Below are 19,744 nucleotides of genomic sequence, written 5' to 3' on the forward strand. Positions count from 1 at the left end.
TCTGCGTCTCCTCGCAGCTCTTGTTTCGGTGCTCTCGAGCACAAAGAAAATGGAGCCAACACGTGTCTCACTGCGAGGAGAGATTCCGCGAGGATCCGGAGGAAGGACGACGCTTTCGCTCGGTTGCCATGGCAGCCCCTACCTGTCACTTCTCTCCAAGCCGACAGGGTTCAAAACCTGTCACTTCTCTCCAAGCCGACAGGGTTCAAATGGTTCTGTCTTCCGTGGAGAGAAATGCAATCTCAGTATTGGGCTTATTTCCCCTGACGGTTCAGTGTTTGTTGTCATGTCTGCCCAGTGACAAGTCTGGAGTATTAAAGACCAGAGAAGGAAGAGAAGCAGCTGAGATAAATAACTTTAAAAAGGAGATTTGCTGAAACAATGGACTCTCACTGGGGTTTGATCTTGTCAGTGTAATTTAACTTGGTGGGTGGGTGTGTTAGAGGGTGTGGGGGGGGGGGGGGGGGGGCGGAGGTGAGAATGGGAATGAGCCCATTCTTCAAGGACAAGCTTCTCGCACCCTTCAGTCCCCACCAGATGTGCCCCCAGTGTGGTTAGTGGTCAGGGCTGAAAATTAAAGAGACGGGACGGGGGGAGGGCGGGACGGGGCGTTTAAGGGGGCCCTCAGCCTTGTTTACCCAGACGGCCATTCATTACCACATGTCAGTTGGTGCTGGGTCCCGTTGCCACAATGCTGCTAACTGTTATAGCATGGCTACGGCTATCTATCCCCCCCCCCCCGTGCTTGGAGAAGGACATAGAGTGAGGGGGACAAGGGCAGGACAGGAGCGCAGGTCGATCACACACCATCCCGGCTGGAGAGCTGCCGGGGCGGATGAAGGCCGAGATGGAGCCGACGGTGGGTGGGTGCGTCTGGGGGGCGAGCCCGTCACGGAGGATCCTTCTCTTCGTATCGCGATGACGTCGCGTCCCCCTCCTGGGGCGAGTCGCCGCAGGCTCCTCCCCTACAGACAGCCTGACATTCGGAACGGATGGACTGGGCTCGTTTTCCTTCTGAGAGAGAGAGAGAGAGAGGCGGAGAGTGATCGAGGACAAGGGGCAGAGAGAGGGAGAGGGAGGGACAGAGAGAAAGAGAGAAAGAGAAGAAGGGAGATACGGAGGAGGGGGGGGGGGGGGGTGAGAGAGAGATGTGACAGACGAAGAGCTGGGGGGGAGCCAGAGAGAGACGTGGGGAGGAAGAAGTGATATTCTGCAGGGAGTAGTGGAGGAGACTCAGAGAGGGCTGAGATAGCGCTAATGGATGCTGGGGCATCAGTGTCAGGCCTGGTATCTCACAGAGGCTAGTGAAGGATGGAGGGAGGGTGAAGGGAGAGGGAAGGGAGGGAGGAGGGAGGAGGGAGGGAGGGAGGAGGGAGGGAGGAGGGAGGGAGAAGGGAGGGAGAAGGGAGGGAGGAGGGGAGAAGGGAGGGTGAAGGGAGGGAGAAGGGAGGGAGGAGGGGAGAAGGGAGAAGGGAGGGAGAAGGGAGGGAGAAGGGAGGGAGAAGAGAGGGAGATGGGAGGGAAGAGGGAGGGAGGAGGAGGATGACAACGACGAGGCCAGCGTGGGAGCTGGAGGCTCTGATCAAACAGCGGGTCTGTTTCCCATTAGGACGCCCGTGAGGAGTGGGTGCTGGCGGAGAGGGTTCACCTCAGCTGTTGCTGTGGCTGCTCGGCTGCATGGCCTTGCCCCCACGATAACCCCTGCTGGAAGGGCCTATCGGAAAGTCAACACACCCCTGGCTCGATTCACACTTAGGACCTGTCAGACAAATTGTCTTCAAGTGAACACTTTAGATCATTTGGCATCAGAGAGCTTTCTGGACCAGAGCCTGGTGTGTGTTTGAGCCCTACACTCACTCTCAAACTAATCTAATCTCCACACTCATTCTCTGGCGGTCCAAGTATGCCAGAGTGGGAAGATATACTAATATTTGTCTTAGAGAAGTATTACTGGCAAGGACGTCTTTTTCGACATACCAATTTGGCAAATTGTCTTTGTGTATGGTTGGCTGTGTATCGCCATAGATGGACTTCTTGCTCTGAGACCTCACGCTGTAAGTTCACCAGAGAGGAACAATTATCAGGTTAGACTCGAAAGCAGATACCGCAAATGGTCGTCTTGAGAGCGTGCGGGACAATGTCCAAGTTCTCGTTTCTGGAAGGAGGGGGAGCACGTGGCGAAGGCTCTCAGCTTCCCAGCTGCACCGCTCTGCCGGACGGGGAAAGGCCGGAACATTCCTCACCCCTCCCTCTGATAGATGGGCGTGTCGCCCCCCCTCCCCCCCTCCCCACATCCCAACCGCACCCCCCACAGTTCACGCCCCGCGTCTCGTCGCCGGCGTTCCCTCTCCACCAGGTACGTCAGGAGGCTGGGGGTGTAATGAGCACAGACAAAGTCATTTGACTGGGGGGGTGGGGGGAGGGCTGTTTCTAACCAGGTACCTCCGTCTGAACATGCACCTCTCTGAAGGCTCCTGTATTTGACACACGGCATCCTATCACCGGCACCCGATCTGTCCTGGGGCGCGTGTGCGTGCCGTGGAGACCGAGCCCCCGGGCCTGAGCGTTTGGAGAGCTGTGGTTTCACTGATGCCGTGGCACGGAGTCAAACGCTAACCTCATTACAAAGCCCTACCTTCAGGCTGCCGCGGGGAGACTTGATAAATGGCGGTGGGGCCTCAAAGTCGGATTGTTCTCCGTCCAAACGGATCGGTTCTCTCGTTGCGTTTTCCACAGCCGCTCTTGCTGGGAGTCGAGTCAAACGGTGTGTGAGAGAGTGGGTGTCAGAGCTGTGGCACTCCCCCCCACACCCCCTCCCCCCCCCCCCCCCCCCCAGAGGTCTCCCCTGGGTGGGCCGGGACCCCTGGATCCGCTCCTGGCCCTGGCGAGCAGCAGTGGAGAGTGTGGTGGGATCATGAGGTTTGGAGCCTTGTTTTTCGGGCTCATGCACTGATGGGGCTCGCTCTTCCGTAGATAATGTGCTGATCGTCGGGGGGAGGAGATGGCCTCTCATCCCTGATCTTTCTGGCTGTTGCATTGACGTGATGCCAAGACCCTCCCCACCTCCATCCCCCTTCTCCCCCCTCCCCCGCCCTGCCCTGGCCCATCCTACCCCCTCCCCTTTGCCCCTCCGCTTTGTCAGTGGCTCCTGTTCTCAGGAACTCCTCTCTAGGTGTCCCTAATGGCATGTTGGCAATCTGTGTGCGTTTGTGTGTGTGTGTCTGTGTGTGTGTGGGTTTGCATGAATGCGAAATGGGGACGAGGGCCTCTATGAGGGGGGGGGGGGGACTATGTTTCTGTTGTTATTGTTGTTGGTGGTGTCGCCTCCTCACTCATCGCCGTGAAAGGACTGTTCCGTCTCTGCAGCGGAGGGGCGTTTGTGTGGGCTAGGTCCATCATTCACCCAGTTCATTCATGTCGCCGAGGAAGCGGAGGAGGAGTGGCGTACGACATTGCCAGTGAGCTCATGTTGAATGCGGAACGTCGCTCTCGTTACCTCTCTGCTCTCGCTCGCTCCGTTCCCGCTCCCCTCTCTCTTCCCCTGGGTGAACATGCTTGGGCGATCTCGGCCCCAAAACATGGCAATGATCCCCGGCTTTCCTGTTCCATAGAGTTTCAGGGTCGGGTGAATGGATGCGTTCCGCTGTCCCATGTCGAGCCCTCCGCGGAAGGTTCCACAGCCCTCAGGAACGTCACGAGGAGCAGAACCGCCAGACCCAACGAGTCAATACCAGATAGAGACACACTCCCATGTCGGATGGATTTCCTTTTAATGGTGCGGTCCGCTCAGTTGGCTAACAGACATAAGAAAACGAATCCGATCTCTTTCGGCTCGAGGGCGATGAGGAAGTTAAAAACTCTGTTGTCATGGTTAATCACCTTTAGAAACGTAAACAGGCTGGAATTCATTAGCCTCCCAGAAGACTGATTACACTACTGTCTCACATGGGATTGGTGCGCAGCGTGAAATTCACCTATTCACCAGCGTGGCTGACCCACACTGGCCCACTAAAGCATCTAGGCATAATTAATTCATGGCAAGGCATTGAATTATGGCAAATTAGACCGTGAAACATAACCACGCTAGTCACCACTCAGCTCAAACGACAGGGTCATGAGCACAGGGAAGCACAATGGATCTTTCTTTGTCTGCTCTCTAACAGTAGACGTTTCCTGTGGTTGTTAGGCTACAACAGTGCTGGCTTCCTGCCCATCTGGAAACACCCTTATGTTGCAAAAGATCTATTTTGACGAATTATGTTAAAATGATAGGATTTCTTAGACCCTTGTAAAGACAAAAGGTCAGCTTTATGGCAGGAAATCCTATTGTTGCAACAGTTGGAGACTTGATGACCTGACCCCAAGTCTGAGGTGGCTGAGAAGTTTAGTTCTGTTGAGGGGAGGTGCGTAACTGAGGATGAAATTATTCAAATAAACATCTTAAGATGCTTGTGGACAGCTGTATAACATTTTCTGGAATACTTTGGTTTTGGTATCCTTCTTCTGGACTGTATTTCACAGGTTTGTGAAGCACACTGTGTGATTGTAGCCTAACTCCAAAAATATGTTTTTCATAAGTCACTCTTCAGAGGATGGGTTTATAAGGTGCTCCAGCCGACATCCCAGAGTGCAGGTCGAGTTTCTTGCCGGTTTGCGGAAGGCTCCAGACTAAACCGTGACTGACACGCTCGTGTTATCGAAGATATATTGTTGCAGCTAAAGTTACCAGCAGAAAAGACATGTTAAATGAAACGCGTTGTCCGTTCATATTTTACAGCAGATCATGAGACAGCGATAGTATCATCTCCTGGCTGCCTCCCAGCTCACCCTTGTGTGAACACTAGCTCTGGCTCTCAGAGGAGCATCTGAACTCTGGACAGTCTTCTCTCCCAAACCTGGCAACACAAGCAAACAAGCCCCGGAGCGGAAAAAAAGAACACGTCCGCTGTTCTAATCAGATCGGTGAAAAACAGATAGGAGATAGGTGTGTGTGGGTGTGTGCGAGTGCGTGGGTTGACGAGAAAGAAAGAGAGAGGACTCTTTGACTGCAATGGGCGAGTCGTCTCTTCTCCCCCCTGTGTGGATGTGCCTGCGTTTGTCTCGCTTATCAGTGCCAAGCGGATGGCTGCAGCACGGATGTGTGAGCAGGTATGAAGGGGGGGTGATAAGAGAGCTTTAAGCGGCCCGCGTGTCCCCGACATCACAGGCCGTCCGCAAACACGCCACCTGACGGACCCGGACTTCCCACTTTTACGCATGCCACCCAACTCTAACATCATGCTCTCTCTTTCTCTCTCTGTCTCTCTCTCTCGCTCTCCCTCTTCGTCTCAAACATGGCTGACAGGCCACAGGGGAAGCAGATGCAGATCAGCTCGTACTTCTCTCCTACGACCTGCCTGCCTCCTAGCAGGCCGCGTTGGTGACTTGGAGGGCCAGCAATCGACTTGAAAAGGGCATGAAGCTTAGAGGCAACGAATTCCTCCTATAAGATGATGAATGTGTCAGCATGTGACGATGGATCCTGAGGGCCTAGAACACACGATACGAGAGGTCTGTCTGTCCCACTGTCCTGTGTGGCTAGAGAGAAAACCGTCCAAGCGGCTGTACGTTATTAGGTCTCTCTGGGCAGGGCAGCCAACAATAACATGCCGTTGAAATTACGAACAGTTTATGATCCGATGTTAGCTGCTCGTTGCAACGAGTTTTGTTCCGCTTGGCTCATAAGAGTCATTAATCTCCTAATCTGAACAAGGGACAATCGTATTAGTGGATTTCATGGCTGGTTTGTGGTAATTATTGTACTGTGTAATGGAGGGAGAAAGCAGAGGGTAGGAATGTCTGTTTATCGGCCTCTCTGACTGGCCTGTTGCTTGTGGTCCTGTGTCGGCCTGCTCTCTCTCCCTCTCTCTCTCTCTCTCCCTCTCTCTCTCTCTCTCTCTCTCTCTCTCTCTCTCTCTCTCTCTCTCTCTCTCTCTCTCTCTCTCTCTCTCTCTCTCTCTCTCTCTCTCTCTCTCTCTCTCTCTCTTCTCCCTCCCTCTCTCTCTCTCTCTCTCTCTCCCCTCTCTCTCTCTCTCTCTCTCTCCCTCTCTCTCTCTCTCTCTCTCTCTCTCTCTCTCTCTCCCTCTCTCTCTCTCTCTCTCTCTCTCTCTCTCTCTCTCCCTCTCTCTCTCTGTGCTTGTATAGAGCTGTGATGGACCAGCCCGGCTCAGACCAGCTTTATCCGAAGGGGCTTATGTATGATCTGTAAAGTGATCCATAGCAGCATGGGCCTTCAAGTGGACGTCACGGGGGGTCACGACCTTTCCGTCTCAGGAGGAACCGGAGCGGTTCAAGCCTCCACTCCCCTTCCCTCTCGACGCTCCCCTGCACACCCACCCGAGTGGTCACGGGTGAGAACAGGGTCACGGGGTCACAGGGTAGGATGTCCCACCTGTCCATCAAACATGAAAGGGCCAAGGCGACCGGGCCTTGTTGTTCATAATGGGTGGGTTTAGCGCGTCAGTCAGCAGGGAGAGTAAAAGGGCTGTGGGTTACACTATGAGGCAGTAATCTATTGGCCTGTCCGTCAGTCTGGCCTTGGGCATCGCTGCTTTAATTACACAGGAGGATGAGAGGGGAGAGCCCGCCCCCAAAAGCCACTATTCACATGAACCATCAGAGATGGCTGCCAACATGTTTCATCTTGAATGACAAATTTGCTTTTCAAAGCCCTGTTTTTCTTCCCTATTGGAATGTAAAATGGTAGTTTAGGCTGCAATTATTTTGTACGAGTGCACCTCATTTGAAAGGAATTTCGGGCCATTTATGTCTGGAGAGTGTTTGATTTTGTTTTCCATTCATTTCCCTGTATCTAAACTCGGCATGAGAGCCATTTCGATCCATCATTTGAACAATTTTGCAACAATACAAATACTGCATTACTCCACACCCTTGTGTGCAGCTGTGTGATGTGGGTACAGTATAGCAATTTAGTCAGTCATTTCTCAGCCTCTCAGCCGGATGTTAGACAGGGAAATAGATTCGAACGTATTCTAAACATTTGCATTTCATTAGGACATAAAGCAACATGTCTCCACTCCACAGCAGACCGCATCACCAGAGAGACACAGCCCGACCATCATTTCCCCCCCCAAAACAACGCATTACCCCTCTGTCTACGAGTCTTAAGACACCCCCTTCCTCCCAGCCCCTCCCCCTACACCTCCGCCCCGCTCCCTCCATCCCCACTATCATTACCTCCGTCGCGGACCCCCGCAGAGAGCAAGGAACGGCCTTGACTGACAGCCCTCTTCCCCGTCGCCACCCCCGCTCCTCATTCATACCCACCAGGCAGACGATGGGAGGGAGGGATCAGGGCTCCAGGAGAGTCCTGTCTGTCACTCACGGCACCCCCGCCGTCTCTTTCTCTCGTCTCCCCCCCCCTCCGCGACCCCGAACCAAACCACACCCGCTGCGCTTCTCTCAAAGCCTGCGTCCAATGTAGAATGTGTGTGAACGCACCCATGGGGGGGGGGGGGGGGGGGGGGGGGGTGTGCGCTGTTATGCACAGCCCGCTCATGTTTCCCATGGACAAGGTCACACGGAGTCTGCTGTGTTCCTGCGGCAGTGTCAGGCGTGTGTGTGAGGGTGTGTGTGTGAGGGTGTGAGGCTGGTGAAAGGGAGAATGATGAAAGATGGCCCTGGTTGGGGTAGACAGGGGTACTGTGACGTCATTCCACTCTTTCTGGTGAGGCTTTGTGTTGTTAATGCTGGATCCAGACCCAGGCAGACCCAGGCAGACCCAGACAGACCCAGGCAGACCCAGGGCAGACCCAGGGCAGACCCAGGGCAGACCCAGGCAGACCCAGGGCAGACCCAGGGCAGACCCAGGCAGACCCAGGGCAGACCCAGACAGGCCAAGGAGAAAAGTGGGAGATGTCTCCCAGCAGCAGCTCTGTCTGTCCCTCTGTCGTCTGTCTGTCGTCTGTCTGTCTGTCTTCCCAGGGCATGAGAAGGGAAGCACAATATTGAGCCTGGCTCTTCCAGAGCAATAACAGCACAGGGGTGAACTGGAACAACTTGTCAGAACTCTTTCTTTGTTTTTGTTTAAGGATTTACTTAGGAATCTTCGTAGGAACCTGTGGGTTAGTATGTTATTCTGAGCCAGGGTCACGGTCGTGGACTTTAACAGACTCTGGAGGGAGAGTTTGCTTTTTCACTGTAATTATCCACGCAACCTTCTGGCTGGGTCAATATAGTATTGATCCACTGGTTTACCTGTGTTGGCTCGTGTGTGTGTGTGTGTGTGTGCGTGTGTGTGTGTGTGAGCAGAATGGCAGTCATGGAATGAATAAGTGAAGGAATTCCATTTCTGGACTTCTCTGGGGAGATTTGATGGAAAGGAAACCTTCTCTGAGAAACTTTAATGTAAGCAATCAATCCCATACTGTACTGTAAATTCACAGTTCGAAGCCATGGATATATATTCAGTATATATCCACTGTAATTTCTACATTCCTGTTCATACATTTTCCCCATTATTTTATACCATTATTTATCCAACAGATTTCTTGTAGTTGACATGATAAATTGACCATGCTGGTGAGATGAACCAATCCTGTTTGAGGGCCTAAATAGCGGAGACGATAGGCAGTTACTTGTCCTAATGGTCTGTGTCAGTGACTGTCATAGTAAGGCTCATGTCTCCCCTGCCGTCCTAATGCTCGACACAGCTGTCACGTCCCCTTAGCAACACGGCCTCCACCGTCTGAAGGAGCAGCCGGCCTGTCTGCTGAATGAGCTGCTCCCGCTGCCGACACGCAGACTGGACCCTCCTCTGACACCCTGTCAATGGGCCACGCCACGCTGCACAACACCCCGCCACCTCGCACCCTTTATCCGGCCCGTCCCCTGCCTGTCACATGGCATTAGGGCAGGGGGGCAGGGCCTGGGGTCGGTGTACCTGGTTGGGGGTGACCCCGTCTTTGTGTTCGTGCAGACGCGGGGGTCAAGTCGGGGGTCTCCAGGCCTGGTCGCCTGGAGGGGGGGGGCCATGTGGTCCCGGAGGGCTTTCTCACCCGTGGGGATATTCGGGTGATAACCTCCTCCCTGGGCAGGCCAGCAGCTCTTTAGCCGCTTCTCTCTTTCTTCCCAACGGAAATCTTTGTTGATGCGTGAGACCCAGACAGGCTGAGTCGTCTGAGAGCTCCGCCACTTGAATCCCGCTTCCCACGAGCTCAGCTTCCCCCCCCCCCCCCCCCCCCCCCCCCCCAGATTCTCAGGTGACCAGACGGAATCGCGTCAGACCCGTCCATTATCGTCCCTCTTTCCCGGGGCCGTGGGCCGCGAGGCCTGGCGCGCCTCACGCCTGCGCTGCCTCCATCACTCCCGGCTCCACCACCTGGGTCACGCCAGGTGCCAGAGAAAGGAAGGAGGCCTGCGTTATCTCACTGGGCTGGAATGCAGATGGGAGGGGGTGGGGGAGAGGGGAGGGGAGGGGGGGGATTGGTGCTGGCAGGATCAGACAAGGCGACGGGGGGAGGGAGAGGTACCCGAAGACGGGAACGGATAGACAGTGCTGTGCAGACGGGGACTCGCGAGGTAGACCGGAGCACGGGGGAGGGTTCAGGCTTCGCGTTCGAACCCGAGACCGTGACAACGCCCTTCCGAGAATCCTCTCCCGTTCTCCGCGAGGGTGGAAGAGGAGGGGGTGTTGTTGGGACACACCGGGGGAGGAGGAGGTGAGGCAGGACCCGACAGGGAGAGCGGGGAGATGCATCGCTGAGATACTGGCTCTGGAGAGATGCTGGAGTCTGATTAGATGAAATAGGAAGCAGGGGCTTGGCTTATCTCACTGTGGTTGGCCACCTTCATCTGCTGCGTCCCAATCAGGCGTCCTCCTGACAGATGCCTGATTGGGATGACATGAAGGAAAACATTTTCATTCAAGTAATGCAGAAAAACGGCCATGGCCTGGAAAGTGTCCAGCACTGTTTAACTTCCAACCAGGTTCAATCTATCAGGATTTATTGGATGTATTTATCGCTATAGTTCTCTGGGCCAAGGCGTTGGAATGAGCAGTACCGCACCTAGTCGGATGTGAACCTAACCGTGGCTGCATGTACGTGACTGAATACAATCCCTTTTAAATGTCTTGTTAAGAAACACGGGGAAATCCTATTTTCTTTTTTGGCCATGTACATTGTTGCACTGTACGTAAAAGCCATCTCACGGCAAAGGAAGTTCTCCAACAAAGCATGATCAGAGAGGAGAAGCGAGGGAATCTGTTCGAAAACAGACCTCTGAACGGAACTGTGCCTAAACCTGTAAAAACCATTCCTCACAAACCCTGTTCAGGTATCTCCTCATACCCTGTGAGGAGAACCTTCCAGGTACCCCCTTCATTTAAAGTAGTTCTCGTCAAACAGACAGAGGGATTATCGACCATATTGCATTGCACCCAGTCGATGACCTCATGCCTGGCCTGATGCTCCACCCAGACTCTGGCTGTGAGGCGGCAACGCAGGTGCAGCATGATGTAGCACAAAGTGGAAAGCTTGTTATTAGAGAAAGCACATCCAGTGAACCCGAGGACAACGGGCCTCAAGGGTCATGAAGCAACATCTAACTTGATACATGGTTCTGGCCCACAACACTGCCCGTGGAGAGGGGAGAGGAGGAACGTGGAGATCAAATCAAACCACCTCCATTCCTCTGGCCACAGAGGAAGGTCGATCTCTTTCAGGAGTTAGCTTGCACGCAAACTCATTTTAGATGAGTACTACTTTGCGCTGTCTGTGTAATCCCCAAGTTCTGGAACTAACGCCTTGTAAACGCTCTGCCAACATCCTAGGAACCACAGAGCCTACAGACTTTCTAGGAAATTACACAGGTGCAATAACAGCACTGTGGCACTGTTCACGTTCATTTTACAGCCTTTCTATAATGCTACCTATTATGCTACCTTGCTGTTTATCTCAAAGACACAGAGTAAGCATATGAAAAGTGAAGACTATGATAATCATAGCTTGTATTGAACAGGCTGTTATGTCTGCTGCGTATTCACAAGCCGTCTCCATAAAGACCCAGACTTGGCGATCCTGAGGAAATGCACGAACCGTCGACGTCGAGACATGTTGAGTTACTGCATAAAGACCAGAGGGGACATTTTTGGTTGTGAAGATAACATATGGAAGGAGGGAAGATTTCAGACCGAAACAAAGGCCAATAGAAGTAGACGTTATTGAGGCCGTTACATGATGAGGGGGTGGAGCAGGGAAAGGAAAGTAGCGCCGGGATGTTACTGATGTCGTAGTGCTCAAGTGCTAAAGTGGAGCTAAGGCTGACGTTGCACTTCTGTTTGAGACAAGACAGTCTTCTGGGATCAATGCCGGTCCGGTATTACCTTTCCCTTCTCTCTTCCTCTCCTCCCTTTTCTCTCCTCCTTTCCTCTCCTCCTTTCCTCTCTTTTCTCTCCTCCTTTCCTCTCCTCCTTTCCTCTCCTCCCTTTTCTCTCCTCCTTTCCCCTCCTCCCTTTCCTTTCCCTTCTCCTTTTCTCTCCTTTCCTCTCCTCCCTTTTCTCTCTTCCTTTCCCCTCCTCCCTTTCCTTTCCCTTCTCCTTTCCTCTCCTTTCCTCTCCTCCCTTTCCTCTCCTCCTTTCCTCTCTTCCCTTTCCCGACCTTCCCTTTCTCTCCCTCCACATCACGTCTGCCTGTTTGTCTTTGAGGGTCACTACTCCCTGGGAGTTTTCCCCCCTCTTGCCCAATCCTGGCACGGCTGCCTCGGAGAGCGCCTGCGCGCCTGAGAGCCACTTCCAGAGGGGAAATGGAAGAGAGCCGAGTGTTCTCCGGCCCTCCAGCACAAAAGGGGGTCTATCTCCGTCTCCCGGTAGCCCTTCACACAGCCTCTCAGTGTCAGGCCCAGGGCTGGGTTACCGCGGCACTTTCCCCCCTTTCATTGATGAATGAAAGCTCTTAGGTAGCCTGTCGGACCTTCCCGCCCCTGGGGACTCCTTCCACCATCCTCACCCTGCTCCCCCCCCCCCCCCCCCCAACCACTCCCTGCTGGACCTGACGAATGACCAGGGAGGGCACGCCAGCCTCGCAGCGCCGCCCCTGCACCAGAACACCGAGGGCGGGGAAAGGCGGATGATGGCGTCCCCGGTAGGTCCTGAGTCAACACCGTTGCCTCTTTAATGGCCTCTCTAAATGTACCCCCTAATTACCCCCCCTCTCATTTCCCCTGCGTGAGTGACCATGACCTTGTCACCGAGGGGGGCTGGAGTAGGTGGGGGAGGGGGGGCTGACACCCCAGATCGCGTCGGGGGCACCGCACGAAGCATGCGGTGGTTCTCGTTGAGCCTGCGGCTCTGTGCTGGTGAAGGTCCTATGAGGAAGCAGGCAGGTGGGATGGATGGAGGGGCATCAGGAGACGTCGCCAGGGGAACAAAGACAGACTCCATCCAATAAATACATCATAGTTGTGTTGATGCAGCTGACTGGGAGAGTGTTTGCTTTAAGTGCCAAGTCAAAGGTCAAAAGAGTGAGGGGGGGGGGGGAGAAAGGGAGAGATGGATGCTTCGTTCATTCACACCAGCTCTGTCTCATTATTCAACCCTTCCCTGACCTCCACCGCCCCCACCCCCCCACCCCTCAGCCCCCACCCCGACCCTGACCTGTGGCTCCACCGCTGACCACCTCCAGACCACACACCTCTCGCCCCTGCCAGCTCCAACGCAGCACAGCTAATACAATAAACACCGCGTCATCGCCATCTTCACAGGGACTAGCTGCCCCTGCACCATGAACGCCCACACACCCTACACCCACACACACCCTTACACCCACACACACTCATGCACACACACTCTATTTCAAGCCCACATACACAAGGCTGGCTAGCCAGCAGCTCAGACAGCACCATTGGGATAGGCCCAGAGTAAACAAAGCGAGGAACCCGCACAGCGTTGTCCATGTTCAGCAGAACCCTGGGATTAGAACCAGACAGACTGACACGCTGCAGGGCACAACTTTACTGCATTAACAAATCCTATAAATATGGAGCTCATCCTTTTTGGCATCGCCGCTGCTTTTTTAGTTGGGTTTTTTGTGGGTACTGAAAAAACATAATTCTCGGTGAGCTGTAAAGCAAGTGATTTTGGCTGGAGTCGGTCTGTATTTTCACTGGTGGAGGACTGCTGAGTGGAGGACTAGACAGTTGGATGAGAGGCTTTGTCTTGCATTTTGGATGTTGATGAGTAAAACAGACGGAGAGTTATTATTTTGTCACCGTTTTTCGTCCTGTGATTAATAAAGGCACCTCTCCTTAACTTTCACCCTCACGGTCTCCTCCCTGTTTCTAGCGACTAGCATTGCCCTCCTAATCTTCCAGACCCACCCCACCCCCATCCCCGGGTCCTGATTCTGATCAAGCATGGACCAAACATCCTGACCCCCCCCCCCCCCCCCCCCCCGAGATAATCCCAGATTATGTTGGAGCAGCGTGTTACGGTCAAAATGGGCCTTCCCATCAGACCCCCTTGTGACCTTTCACCCTTCACCTGTGACCCCTGGGTGGGGGCAGGCATCTGTTCGTCTTGGCCTGTGGAGCCCAGAGTGTCCGTGTTTGTTTTGGAGACTCCGGTCATCCATCACCCCTCACATAGTGTTCATCATCGCGTCCTTCCCCTCCATTTGCCCGGCATTGTGTGGAATGGCTCGCTATTTTCACCCCGTATGCGGTTTCTTTGACTGACCAGTGTGACAGAGCAAGCTCTTATGGTGACTCTCCCAGGTATTCGGTAGTTCTTCGGCCCTCTTCTCCATTCTTCTTCTCCGTTCTTCCCCTCCTTTCCTCTTCACCTCCCTTGTTGTTTCATCCTCTTGATCGTCACTTCTCCATCCATCTCTCCGTTAATGAATACCAAGGATCGGAAGATGGAGTTTTAATGAGGAGACGGGATCTGGGGTTCATGCGTGGAGAGAGAGCGAGAGAGAGAGATTGAGAGAGATTGATAGAGAAAGAGAGAGAGAGAGAAAGAGAGAGAGAGAAGGGGGGGGGGGGGAGAAAAAAATCATCTACCTTGTCGGATGATCTTCAGATCATCCGCTTCACCCCCTATGCTTTAATTAACCTCTCCTGTCATCCAAGAAGCAGAAATAGATTTTTATAATCTCCTGTTTCCAGTCCCCAACAGAGTGCTGCCGCAACAGAACAATCAATGTTTCCTCCTCCTGACTGGAGCAGGGGGAGACAGGTGTCCCTGATCTGGTGTGGAAATGAGAGAGCCTCACTGTTGTGCTGTGTCTATACACACACACACACACACCACAGAAGCACACACAGACACCAAAGAGCCACACAGACACACTCAACCCCGCAGAGACGAACAAGAGCCTTGGAGTGACAGAATCCGGAAGCTAAGAGATAAGACGTAATCTCGGACCAATTATTTCCCTCTGGCAGGCGAAGGTAAACACTAATCAGCTCCAGTGACATGTGTTCAGAGTCAATAACCTGGGCCGTGGGCGGGTGTTCAGGGCCTGATTAGGAGGTGTCGACGGGAGGCAAACAGAGGGCTGTCTGTCACTGTGATGAGACCCCCCGCTGGGCTCTCGGCGATGTCCTGGATGTCCTCTCTCCAACGCTGTTCAGCATGAACGAATGACCCCTCGAGCTCCCCCCCCCCCCCTCCCCCCCCCCTCGCTCACTCGCACACTAATTGAACACATATTTACTCCCACACACACATGCCCTTCCAGCAGACGAGAGATTTAAGCGATCGTTCTTTATGGAGAAACATCGCTCCTTTTATGTTCGCAAACAGATGGAGAGATTGAAAGAAGAAGAAAAAAAACGGAGAGAAATTGACGAGGGGGCACAGGGTGAAAGTGTTGAGATCATTCTTTCCCTTCTGTGGAGCTTTCCAACGCACACCATCCATAGTGAAGGTAGATTCTCCAACCCCTGAAAAGAACATTGTAAATCCTGTGTATCTACTGACTGTCAGGAGTAGTCGGACAAGGATCTTGAGACAGCACACCCGTCCACGCAGACAGACACGTGGCTGGAGGCGAGCCCGAGCTGGGTGGAGCCACAGGCTCCCGTGATGAGACTGTGGACATGAGTGGAGATGGGGAATTCAGACCACATACCGGGGATGCCTGGACAGGTATGAGGGATTTTGCTGCTGTCGGCACCTCCCGCTGCAAGGGGGGTTGGAGGTAGGAGGTAGGGGGGTCGGAGGGTTGGGGGGTGGGGGTGGGGGGGTGCAGGTAGGGTGGAGGAGGTAGGTGCCTGGACGGGTATGAGGGATTTTGCTGCTGTCGGCACCTCCCGCTGCAAGGGGGGGTTGGAGGTAGGAGGTAGGGGGGTTGGAGGGTTGGGGGGTGGGGGGTGGGAGGGTTCAGATAGGATGGAGGAGGTAGGTGCCTGGACGGGTACGAGGGATTTGCTGCGGTCGGCCCTCTCACTGCAGTAGAGGAGGCTAGGAGCCAGGAGGTAGGAGCTAGAGGGTAGGAAGCTAGGAAGTAGGGCGTAGGAGGGGGTAGAAGATCCTCTGGTCTGACATCAGTGGATGAGTGGATCAGACCTCCTCAGTGTCAGTGTGCTGGGGGGCTGCTTCTCTGTGTGTCCACGGGTTCCCGTGGCAGCTTGGGCCCTTCAGCCTCCACCCCGAGAGAGTCACATAGAAAACAACAGGTTTCTCTGTTTCAAGTGTACCAGTTGACCCTGCCCTGCCCTGCCTCTTCCACAGAGTCGGGAGGGACAAGGGTGCGGATGAATCACACCAACAGGTGGACGTAGCACAGGCTCATCTTACTAGCAGATGTTTTATAGACACCGAAACGGCTCTGCGGTAGATAGCTTCTCCGTCCTGTTGGACTCAAAGCCATAACAGTCTGTTCTAAGCTAAGGAGATTATCCCATGGTCCTAAATCATCTTAATTCTCTGCCGTGCAAAGGCAAATGCGAGAGGCGTGCATCCAGTTCATAAGGTTCTTTGCTTGTTACATTCCATAATCTAGTAGGGATGACACTCTTTCCCTGCTCTCTCTTTATCTCTCTTTCTCTCTCTCTGCTTCAACCTATCCTGTCTATCTGACAGTTGTGTTAGATGGGCACTGAAGAAGTCCTCATGATCTTGTTGCCACAAGATCATTCCACACCGCCTTGGGTACTGAGAGTCATCCAAATGTCGCCATGATTAAACCAGACCGCAACAAAGACTTCGCAACAGTACCATAAAAAAAAAAAACATGTTTTAGCATGCGCATTGCAAAGGCAGCAATACCTCCTAGCCCATCGCCTTGGGAGAGCTTTAGCTCTGGATGGTGTCTCTCACCGGGAGCGGCGCTTGGCCTTCATGCTGCTCTGCTGTAGGTGTCGCAAAAGGATTACTAATCTGATCACGAGGAGACAGTTGTCCTCTTTGGGTCTTGTGCCCAGCCTCTCTCTGTGTCCCTGCCTATACCTGCTGTGCTTCTGCAGCGCCCAGTAAGAGATGGGCACACTGTTGGAGGACAAGCATGCCCCTTATTAAAACTCCTTAGATCCTGATTCCAAACTATTAAACCCCCATGTTTTTAGGCCTAGTTGCTCATCAGAAAGACGGAGAGTCAGTCAGAAACCTGTTCCATCTCTAGACTCCCCACACCACACACACACGCACACACACACCTTGCCTGCTAAATGCCCCCAGAGTCTACCCCCCATCCATCTTCACCCTGTATTCATGCAAGGGCCTGCCATGCTGTACGTTTGGCAGTCTGTGCTTCTCAGTCACCCAATTTGAAACGAGAGACATAGACTGTGTGTCTGGTAGTGTAGCTACCAGGAATGTACCCAGAACAGCCCCACACCAAGCCCATTTTCCCTCCCGCGTGTTGTTTTATGCTTAACGACGCCAGAGATCTTTCCCATTATCTGTTCATGCTCGGGACTTACAACGTAGGAAAGGATTCGAACGAACTCCATGGACTCAGACTTGGTGATGATGATGGTGTACTTTGAGATTGTTGGATGCATTGAGCTCTCCAAAACACAATTACATGAAATGTCCGACTCGAAAAACAAACCACAGACCGGAGCACAGACCACTGTAAGCTTCGAGAGCAATTATTCTATTTTAAAAGTGTTTCGTTACATGGCTGTTTTGATAGTATTTCAAGGTGGGGAACGTGCACCTCACGTGTGTATTTTGTTAACTATCCGTGCCTCTGATTAGGCTAAAGCACACCCCAAAGCTATTGAGTGTCTCGCTACTTAAACATTATTGTAAGTTCTCTCCGAGGGCTGGGATGTTATTGCAGATTTATTTTCTTCTCTAACGCAAGTCGTTTTGCTTCTAGCAGCCAATAATCACATCATTATGGGTCCTCTGTATAGTTATGCTTCAGCCATCTTTATCTGGTCGGAGAGCCGTGTGATGGGATAACAGTCGGATCAAATGGTCTCGACAGATCGTTGGAGGTGAGGTGAACCATCTGCCCAGACAGACAGACAGACAGACAGACACCTACAGCTGGCTGTTGGGGGACTGATAAGGTGTTTGATGGATGTTACCCAGTAACAAGAAATCCATCCGTCTGTCCGTGTGTGTATGTGTGTGTGTCCGGTGACCTTGGGCCTGCTTGCGTCTTTGGCTCGAGGTATCACCACAGTCCGGGGAGGCACCCAGCCGTCCCTCTCTCGAACGACCCTGAGCGCTAATCTGAGTGGTGAGGTGATGAATGCGAGATGTCAGCCGTTGACGGCGTGTCCTCTAAACCCGGCGTCTCCAGTGTCTTGCCAAAGGGGGGGCGGGGAGGGAGGGAGGTGGCGGGTGGGGGTGGTCTGGGCGAGGGAGGCCTGGCGCCCTGCCGATGGTCATGGCTGACGACATGGCAGCGGTCGAACCGCCCGACCTGGTCGTTTACGGAGGAAGATGACCTTTTACTGCACTGGCTGTGTCGAGTTTGCGGCGTGTCCACGTGGATGTGTGTGCGTGCGTGCGTCTGTGTGTGTGTGTGTGTGAATGGGATATAAGGTATCCAGTGTGGATATGCCTCTTCAGTCTGCTGCCATCACTGCTTGCACCTGTGTCCTTGCTCTAGTTACTGAGTCTAGTTACAGAGCAGGTGCGCGTCTGCTCCCCGGGCATGTGTGCGTTCGGGCGTGAGCATCTACAATGCGGCATGGGGAACGTTACGAGGGAAGGAGATACCCGCCGGTCGTCCCTGACCCCCCCCCTTCCCCCCTCCCCCCCCCTCCCCTCAGTGTGTGGCGATGCCGTGACCACGCCGTGACACGCTTCCTGAAGGAGGCGCGCCCTCAGAGCCTCAGAGGAGGACTCGTGTCGGTGTCACTCCCTCTCTCTGCCTCCGCGGCTCCGGGCGGCATCTCTCATAAACGGGCTCCGTCTGACACACCAGAGAAACACTCGATCTCCACGAAGACAGATGTGGAGCATCAGCTGTTGTCTGGACTTTTTTGGTTATATATCATCAGAGTCGGCTTCCAACTTTCTCTTCTAAGTTCAGTGGACCTTACCATTTGGGCCCAGGGTTGGGTGTGTGTGTGTGTGGGGGGGGGGGGTGGGGGGTGGTGAGGGAAGACACCAGGGTGGTTTGTGTGTACCCGTTGGACTGGAAAATGAGCAGGACCTCCGCGGTAGTGTCCTGTGGAACCAGGAGCAGGATCGGCTTTCCCAGGACTCTCAGAGGCCCGCCTTGAGAGACCCAGCCCCCGTTTAGATGGCCTTGTACCCAGCTAGCACCCAAGCTGAACTCCGCTTTCCTCTCCCGGGCCACTAATGGAGCCATTTTCATACCACACCAGTTTAGAATAACAGCATCACGAAAGAGACAAAGCTGCTCTCTGTGTTTCAGACCTCCAACTATCTGCCCTCGTGTCACACCGAAACACACACACACGCTCACCCATTGGCTCTCGCACACGAACCCAGCATTAAGGCCACATGCCATTCATTGGGGACAGATTTGGTTTCTATTCTTTTTTTAAAGCTCACCAAAGCGACCGCTCAAATGGAATGCGTGTACTCGAATGGCTCGAACGGACCGTGCAAAAAAAGCGGGATTGTTCTTTGTTTCTGGTTTGCTTTCCATCTCTCTTACATGTCTCTACCAGTGGCACTACACATGAGGGTTGTGTTACATGTCCTGATCTGACCTATAGTAGGTCAGATCAGAGATAATGTTCTGGCCCTGGCCAGGGTAGTCTGCTCCCATATCTCCACTCCTCTCCTCTCAAAAATACGTGCAGGCGACGGCTTCTGCTGAAACCACACGTGACATTTCGCGGTGAGGTCCTGCCCTGGATCGTCCCCTCCCTTTCTGTGTCTACGGGTGTCTGTGACAGAGAGCACAACCTGGGTTCGTTTCCCCATCGCCCCTTCATCCTCCCTCTTACCATGTGACTGAAGGGAGAAAGGTCTGTTGTATGGGTTCTGTTGCCGAGGTGTCTCTGACCACACTGTGCCAGTGATGGTGCCTCTTGGGACCTGGAACAGCCAATTGTTGAGGTTCATGCAAAACGGCCGAATGTAAACATCATATCAGTCTTGGCTGGGCGTCACGCCACGACTGCTACTGTATGTGGGCAGGATGGTTTGAGGTCTTGATTTGAGAAATAGTTTATGAGGGGTTGAAGTTTAGCATGGCACAAGGGTATATTTTCTTCCCCTTGCCTAGATGTGTTTGGCTTCATTTTATATGGAGGAAACAGGATTTTCCAAAAGAAAATAAGTAACTTTTATAGTTCTGGCATA

The 19,744-nt window shown here is 53.4% G+C and overlaps 1 protein-coding gene across 4 annotated transcripts in view; it reads left to right on the forward strand.

Moving 5' to 3' along the window:
• Positions 1-19,744, forward strand: part of sema3fa (sema domain, immunoglobulin domain (Ig), short basic domain, secreted, (semaphorin) 3Fa) — a 47,241-nt gene that overhangs the window by 10,054 nt on the left and 17,443 nt on the right. The gene's annotated exons all lie outside the window — the stretch shown is intronic.

This window comes from Osmerus mordax, chromosome 1 (genome assembly GCF_038355195.1).
Source record: "Osmerus mordax isolate fOsmMor3 chromosome 1, fOsmMor3.pri, whole genome shotgun sequence".
Lineage (NCBI taxonomy): Eukaryota > Metazoa > Chordata > Actinopteri > Osmeriformes > Osmeridae > Osmerus > Osmerus mordax.